Below are 9,005 nucleotides of genomic sequence, written 5' to 3'. Positions count from 1 at the left end.
ACCCCTGACTTAAACTACTTGTGTTATCTGTAAATTCCAGACATCATATGAAAAAGCATTGCAAAACTTTCTATTCTGTTAGCTGATGTGTGTAGCCCCCAGTCACGTTCCCCACGCTTGCTCAAAATATCGTGACCCTTTCACATGGACCCCTTAGAGTTGTAAACTTTTAAAAAGGCCAAGTATTTCTTTTTCAGGGAGCTCGGTTATTAAGACGCAAGTCTGCCGATGCTCCCAGCCGAGTAAACCTCTTCCTTCTTTAATCTGGTGCCTGAGAAGTTTTGTCTGCGGCTCATCCTGCTACAACAGGACACAGCCCAGAGGTGCCACCTGTGGCTGCCCCATCCCCTCTAATCCCAGCTCCACCCTGCCTGCTCCCGTCCTTCCTCTGGGAGAAACATGGACACGCTCAGGTGAACCCCAGCTTCTCATGCCTGAACTGGGGAAACTGAAGCCCCATGGGATCAGGGGCACCACTGGGCATCAAGGGAGGAAAGTTGAGCCCAGGGGTGATCTGGGAACCGGAAGGGAAAACATGTGGGATCCAGGCAGGCACCGGGGCCTGATAGAGCAGAAGTGAGGAGAGGGTCCCAGGAGGTGCAAACTCAGTGCCTCCAGGACCCGTTTGGATAAAATAAATGGGTAGAACTGGAATAAGACAAAGTGGGCGTGAGCTGTGGCCAACTGGAAAATGCTCGTTGCAACCACAGCATTCCATTAAAAAAGCAAAAGGAACCTGCCTGGCTGAGTCTTAAGCTCCCCCTGAGCCCAGAAATGGATTAGCCTTCCAGGAACCTCCAGATCTGAGAGCTGGGGAGGGCACTCCATTACTGGGGGAAGAAGGAATGGATCTTGGGCACTCAAGGGCAACACACGCCCTCCTTGCAGGGAAATGGATTTCCAGGCAGGGGAGACGCATGGGCAGAGGCCCAGAGGTAGGAAACGGCTCAAATTGTCTACTGTAAGATTTGAGGCTGTGATCAGGAGGTGACTAGGAGATGGGCTGGGTCCAGACCACAAAATGGTAGGTCAGAGGATTTGGACTCTGTCCCAGGAGTGAGCTGGAAATCAAACTGGAAAATCAGATAAGCTTATTTACAGCTTCAATCCAGTCCGTTGCAGAAGGATGCATTTGAGGGGGCTAGAGAGGCTGCAGGGAGGCCAGGAGGAGCTGTGGAAGAGGACTTGAGCGTGGGTCATGACCATGGGGTTTGGAGAGAAGTGATATAGCGTCTTCAGAGCCTCAGAAGTCAAGGGGAGTCCGATGGCTCAAGGCAGTTGGAAGAGTTGGGTGTGACTGAGGGAGTGGGGAAATGGGGCGTGGATGGCACGCGAGGACTCTCATGCATCACCTCCCAGTCCCTTGTCCATCTGGCTACACTTCCTCTTTGCCTGGTCAGCCTAGGACCAAGCTGGGATCATTTTCCCCAGGATGCCCCACACCCAGCGGGATGTGCCCATCCTAGCAGTTGGTTTAATGAAAATGATGTGCTGTTTTGAGTACATGATGTGCCAGCAATGCTGGCTACTGCATGAGATGGGAACTAGCAGGGAGCACCTTCATCCAAGGTATGCAGGTCCCCTTCCCTCAGTTAATGCTCGTGGGGGTGGGCGTTAGCCTCTCCACTTACCCAAGAGGAAACTGAGGCTTTATGAAGTTAAGAGAGCTGCTTAGAGTCACTTATCAATAAAGTGGTGGAGGCCAGGCACGGAGGCTCACACCTGTAATCCCAGCACTTTGAGAGGCTGAGGCAGGAGGATCACTTGAGCCCAGGAGTTCAAGACCAGCCTGGGCAACACAGTGAGACTCCATTTTTATTTTTTAAAAAATTATCCAGCTGTGGTGGTGCACACCTATAGTCCCAGCTACTCAGAAGGCTGAGGTGGGAGGATCGCTTAAGCCTGGGCAGTTGAGGCTGCAGTGAGCTGTGATTGCACCACTGCACTCCAGACTGGGTGACAGAGGCCCTGTTTCAAACAAAAAAATTAAATAAATAAAAAAAAAAAAGTGGTGGAGCAGTTTGAATTGTGTCATTCATTCATTCAATATTTAACTGAGCATCTACTATGTGCCAGGTACTATTCTAGACAATAGACATACAACGAGTAAACGGATAAAAATATCTGTCCTCCGGGAGTCTGTATGTTGGGGTTGGGGTGGGAGCCAGGAAGAATAGACAATGAAAAAATACTTAAGGAAAATATGCAGACACCAATTGTCAACTCCTTCATGGCCACCAGAGGGCACTGCAACCACGCGACCCTCCGTTCCTCTCTAATTCCAGCTCCCTTTCCGGATTCCAAATAGCCAGAGAGGCTATGAATACCCTGCATAGCATCTACTTAAGAACGAGTGCGAGGAGGCATTGGCAGCAATTTTTCCTCCACCCATTTTTCCAGTCTCATCCCCTCATCAGACCCCCATCCAACTGCCCAGGGTACCCCAGTGACTTTTCAAAGCCCCATGTACTCCAGATTCACCAGCGACTCACATTCACTCCCAGCCACCCATCCCCTCCCAAATACTGTAATACTGTTTGGGTTACCCACCAACCCCATCCATCCGCTCAGCTGATGCCTGTCCTCCTCCTCCTCACCCACCCACCCGCGCCCCTTCCACCTGCTGTCCTGCCCACCTGAAACTGGCCAAATTGTCCCACAGATTTTTTTTTTTTTTTTTTGTATGAACACAGAAATTGACCTTCCTGGTCCTAAAGCTTGAAACTTAAATTTGCCTTATCTGAGTTCCTTCCCCAGGAAACTGACCTTCAGGCCTCCTAGATATCATCAAGGAACTGAAACTCCTTTTCTTTACCCCCTTCTAATTCCTGTTTTTCCGCACGCAGCTACATTTGCTCCCCACTATATAAACCCCCAACTGGAGTTTGTTGGAGAGATGGATTTGAGACTTAATCTCCTGTCTCCTTGGCTGATGTCACCTGAATAAAGCCTTCTTTCCTGGCAATACTCATTGTCCCAGGATCCCAGATCAGCTTTCTGTGTGGTAAGCAACGGGACCTAGACTGAACCCCTGGTGTTTCGGTAATACACCCATCCATCCTGTCCACCCCCAACCATCCTGTCCACCCCCCATCCATCCTGTCCACTCCCGACCCATCCTGTCCACCCCTTGTGCTTCCATCCACTCATCCCTCTTCCCACCCCTCCTCCCACCCACCATCCGATGTTACAGAAGCCCAGAGCTGGGGCACTCAATCTAGAGGTCAAAGATGGCAAGAGGTCAAACCAGAATGACAGTGAGTCGCCTCAGTGGATATGAGTTTTAGTGTGCTGAGGCCATGAAAGGTAAAAGCATTTAAAAACAGCAAGGCCAGGCACGGTGGCTCACGCCTGTAATCCCAGCACTTTGGGAGGCCAAGGCAGGTGGATCACCTGAGGTCAGGAGTTCAAAGCCAGCCTGACCAACATGGTGAAATCCCATCTCTACTAAAAATATAAACTTAGCTGGGCATAGTGGCATGCACCTGTAGTACCAGCTACTGCTACTTGGGAGGCTGAGGCAGGAAAATCACTTGAACCCGGGAGGCGTAGGTTGCAGTGAGCCGAGATCACACCATTGCACTCCAGCCTGGGCAACAAGATCGAAACTCTGTCTCAAAAAAACAAAAACAGGCCAGGCACAATGGCTCACACCTGTAATCCCAGGACTTTGGGAAGCTGAGGTGGGCAGATCACAAGGTCAGGCAATCGAGACCATCCTGGCTAACATGGTGAAACCCCGTCTCTACTGAAATACAAAAAATTAGCCGGGCATGGTGGCGGGTGCCTGTAGTCCCAACTACTCGGGAGGCTGAGGCAGGAGACCGGCGTGAACCTGGGAGGCGGAGCTTGCAGTGAGCCGAGATTGCGCCACTACACTCCAGCCTGGGTGACAGAGCGAGACTCCGTATCAAAAAAGAAAAAACCATGAAAATTAGCCAGGCCTAGTGGCGGGCGCCTGCAATCCCAGCTACTCAGGAGGCTGCGGCACAAGAATCACTTGAACCTCAAAGGCGGAGGTTGCAGTGAGCTCAGATCATGCCACTGCACTCCAGCCTGGGCGACAGAGTGAGACTCTATCCCCCAAAAAACCCAAAACAAGCAAACAAAAAACACAACACCGAGACATTCTTAGCAAACCAACTACCTGCGAACAATTCAACGTCGGCTCTTTAAAAGAATTCCGCTGTGGCATTATGCTGTGGATACATACATTAATTTATGGCTAGCCCTTCAAGACAACCGGGTGGGTAAAATTATATAAATGTTCACCGCCTCTATACTTTGTTCCAGTGACTCCCTGAGTAATGGATTGTTTTGCCAATTACTCAGCAACATTTAAGACCTGCTTCCGGAGGCCCTAAGTAGCTCAGCATTGTAAGACTGAAGTACTGAAGAAAATCCGCCTGTGTGGCTGTGAATAACATCTCCATCCATCACTGTACACATCAGATTTAGGCCAGACAATGCAGGCTTTGTTTATTTCAGGTATGCCTTGTGCTTCAGATCATGGGACCCTAGTACAGCACCCCCAGAAAATTATTAAGGGCAAAGAAATCATAATACATACCTCTAGTTCAGTGGGTCCTTGGATAACCTCTTTCCTCTCTCCTAGTTCTTTAGCTAAAAGATTCAGGAGCCTTAGTAACAAGAAGGAGCTATCCTACAAGTTGCATTATTCTAGATATTAGGATGCTTTTTTTTTTTTTTTTGAGATGGAGTCTTGCTCTGTCGCCCAGGCTGGAGTGCAGTGGCACAATCTCGGCTCACTGCAAGCTCTGGTTCCTGGGTTCACACCATTCTCCTGCCTCAGCCTCCAGAGAAGCTGGGACTACAGGCACCTGCCACCACGCCCGGCTAACTTTTTGTATTTTTTAGTAGAGACGGGGTTTCACCTGTTAGCCAGGATGGTCTCGATCTCCTGACCTCGTGATCCACCCGCCTTGGCCTCCCAAAGTGTTGGGATTACAGGCGTGAGCCACCATGCCTGGCCTTTTTTTTTTTTTAAGCGATGGGGGTCTTGCTGTGTTGCACAGGCTGGTCCTGAACACCTTTCCTTAAGTGTGATCTTCTTGCCTTGGCCTTCCAAGTAACTGGGATTACAGCGATGAGCCACCGTAGCAGGCTTTTGGATGCTTTTTTTTTTTTTTTTTTTTTGAGACAGAGTCTCTCTCTTGTCACTGTGGCTGGAGTGCAATAGTGTGATATTGGCTCACTGCAACCTCTGCCTCCCGGGTTCAAAAGATTCTTCTCCCTCAGCCTCCCAAGTAGCTGGGATTACAGGTGTGAGCCACTACACTTGGCTAATTTTTGTATTTTTAGTAGAGATGGGGTTTCACCATATTGGCCAGGCTGGTCTTGAACTCCTGACCTCAGGTGACCCACCCACCACAGCCTCCCAAAGTACTGGAGTTACAGGCGTGAGCTACCGTGCCTGGCTGGATACTTTTTAACCAAAGGAATAAACAAGCCTCTTTATTGGAATAATATATCAATATATGCAGGTATTCAGACAATACCAGTTGGACAACAATGACTTCTTAAAGGTTGGATACAGATCATGCTTTCCGCATTTAAAAAAAAAAAAAAAAAGGCCAAGCGCGGTGGCTCATGCCTGTAATTCCAGCACTTCAGGAGGCCGAGGCGGGCGGATAATGAGGTCGGGAGATCGAGACCATCCTGGCTAACACAGTGAAACCCCGTCTCTACTAAAAATATAAAAAATTAGCCGGGCATGGTGGCGGGTGCCTGTAGTCCCAGCTACTCAGGAGGTTGGGGCAGGAGAATGGCGTGAACCCGGGAGGCGGAGCTTGCAGTGAGCCGAGATCATGCCACTGCACTCCAGCCTAGGCAACAAAAAAGAAACAAAGAAAAAGAAAGGCTGGAGGTGGTGGCTCATACTTATAATCCTAGCACTTTGGGAGGCCCAAAAGGGAGGATTATCTGAGGCCAGGAGTTTGAGACCCGCCTGGGCAATATAGAGAGACCTTGTCTTGGCAAAAAAAAATTAAAAATTAGCCAGGCATGATGATGTGCACCTACCTGTAGTCCCAGCTACTCAGGAGGCTGAGGTGGGAGAATTGCTGGAGCCCAGGAGGTTGAGGCTGCAACAAGCCGTGACTGCACCACTGCACTCCAGCCTGGGCGACAGAAAGATACCCTTTCTCAAAAATAATAAATAAAGGCCAGGTGTGGTGGCTCACATCTGTTATCCCAGCACTTTCGAAGGCTGAGGCAGGCCAATCACCTGAGGTCAGGAGTTCCAGACCAGCCTGGCCAACATGGTGAAATCCCATCTCTACTAAAAATACAAAAATTAGCCAGGCATGGTGGCAGGCACCTATAATCCCAGCTACTCGGGAGGCTGAGACAGGAGAATCGCTTGAACCCAGGAGGCAGAGGTTGCAGTGAGCCAAGATTGTGCCATTGCATTCCAGCCTGAGGAATAAGAGCGAGACTTTATCTCAAAAAAAAAAAATAATAATAATAATAGCAATTATTAATAAAAATGTAAAAAGTCCCTTAACTGAGGCCAGGTGCAGTGGCTCATGCCTATAATCCCAGCACTTTGGGAGGCCGAGGTGGGTGGATCACCCAAGGTCAGGAGTTCAAGACCAGCCTGACCAACATGGAAAAACCCCATCTCTACTAAAAATACAAAATTAGCTGGGTGTAGTGGCACATGCCTGTAAGCCCAGCTACCCAGGAGGTTGAGGGAGGAGAATCGCTTGAACCCAGGAGGCGGAGGTTGCAGTGAGCAGAAATCACACCATTGCACTCCAGCCTGGGCAACAAGAGCGAAACTTTGTCTCAAAAAAGCCCCTTAACTATAATCTCACTAAGAATCAAAAAATATTTAATTTTTATTTTTTGCATGATCTACTTAGTTTTCTTAATAAGCTGTGAACCAGAAGGGGAATTTGTTGCAGTTTGACAGTCTTTTAGGTGGAGGATTATAGTGAATACATTTTTAGATTATTGGTATTGTAGCAGGACAAGCCTCAGACAAAACTCCTCAGACACCGAGTTAAAGAAGGAAGAGGTTTATTCAGCCAGGAACTTCGGCAGGACTCCTGTCTCAAGAGCTGAGCTCCTCGAGTGAGCAATTCCTGTCTCTTTTAAGAGCTCACAACTCTTAAGGGGGTCCGCATGAGAGGGTCATGATCGACTAGAGCAAGCAGGGGGTACATGACAGGGGCTGCATGCACCGATGGTCAGAGTGAAACAGAACAGACCTGGACATTTTACAATGTCTTTCTATAATCTATAGATAACATCAGTTGCTAGGTCAGGGGTCGAGTTTTAACTACCAGGCTTAGGTCAGGCAGGCCCAGGCCTAGTTTTGGGTCTGGTTCCTTGGTTTCAGGTCTGGTTCCTAGGCACCAGGCTACCTGCCTTTAATTTTGCTTCTCTTTCCTTTTCTGAGTATAAAACAACAAGAGGGCCTCTCTCTTCCCTCATTTCCCCCTTTGAGACTCTCACTTTTTATTAGTGGGAGTTCTCACTCTTATTTTCACTACTTATGTCTTCTTGTGCAATAGACTGGTAGTGATTCACATAGTACACTTGTGCTGAAGCATTTTGGTGAACTAAGGTAGCGATGAAGCTTTTTACCATTTGAAGAAGTTCACAGGTAGCAAACAAGGGAGCAGTAAGCAAGTTCTTACTGCTATAATAACTTCTATTATAAGAGTTTTAAATCTTCCTAGTGCTGGGAACTAATTTCTAAACATGACCCTAGGATCTAATCCATGCCACACTTGCACGGGCATATGTGCCAGTTTTGTTATATCTTTAACTATGCCTTCAACTACTTGCCCTGATCATGTGTAGACATCATTTAGTATGGTTAAATTTTCTATAAACCGTTCCTTCAGCTGCTAGCAAGTAGTCGAGAGCTAGTCTATTTTGATAGATGGCATTCCTCATCTGAGTTTCTTGCCAGGCTAGAACAGTCAAGGCTTGACCGATTTTATTAGTGATGATTTCTAAAACAGCTTGCAACCATATGATTCGGTTGAGCATGTAAATGGGGGTCTGGTATCCCTATGAGCCATCTTGTGCCTAAGTAGCAGGCCTATAGTATTGTATGATTCTCTTAGGGGGCTATTCATTATTTTTCCATTTTTTTACAGCTATGCTTTTCATTTTGCAGGAATCATAGACAGGGAAGCCCAGGAGTTTGCTTGTTTTTATGGGCAGTAGGAAGAAAGATGGTTTAATAGTGCCATAACACAACTACCTGTCCACTGATCAGGCAGCTTAGTGGAGGTTCTATGTCCACATATCCAGTATAGCCTAGTCGGGGGCCATCTAGTCCCGGTGGGATTCTGGGTGGGCTTAAACGGTCTGCAAGTTTGGAAATTTACTGATGAATTTTTACCTGTGTGGTTTGAACTCCACCATGTAACTGTTTTTGTGGTACCATTATCCAGTTTCTGTCCTAGGCAACTAAGTCATCCTACAGAATGAGTGAATTCTTTCCTTTTTCTAGCTATGCAATATTGTCCAATAATTGAGACTTTTAGAACCTAGAAATGATCAGGGTGATTCTTTAGGGCTGGGAATTCATCAGGAACTGGGTCTGTAGGCACTAATTCTTGGGCTTCTTACGGCCATTGATCTCCTATTACAGTTCCTCCACAAACATAACATTTAGAGACTGGGCTACATACCTTGGATAGAATAGCATTATACAAACAAGTTTCTTTTAGAGTCCCAGTACACTTATAATGACCATAAAATAATAGGACTGTAGCAATCTTTTGTCCTACCTCAGTGACTTGATGTATATACTGGGAACAGTCCTCAATCTGAGGAAGGTCAGTTGAAGTCCTTACAGTACAAGTCCAAGTTTTAAGGAAAATGAATCCCGCGATGAGTTTCTTCATGCTTCGGCCGTGCGTGGACCAGTCAGCTTCTGGGTGTGACTGGAGCAGGGCTTGTCGTCTTTTTCAGAGTCACTTTGCAGGGGTTGGTGAAGCTGCACCCATCCATGTACAGCT

This window comes from Chlorocebus sabaeus, chromosome 5 (genome assembly GCF_047675955.1).
Source record: "Chlorocebus sabaeus isolate Y175 chromosome 5, mChlSab1.0.hap1, whole genome shotgun sequence".
NCBI lineage: Eukaryota > Metazoa > Chordata > Mammalia > Primates > Cercopithecidae > Chlorocebus > Chlorocebus sabaeus.
This window is presented reverse-complemented; position numbering follows the sequence as displayed.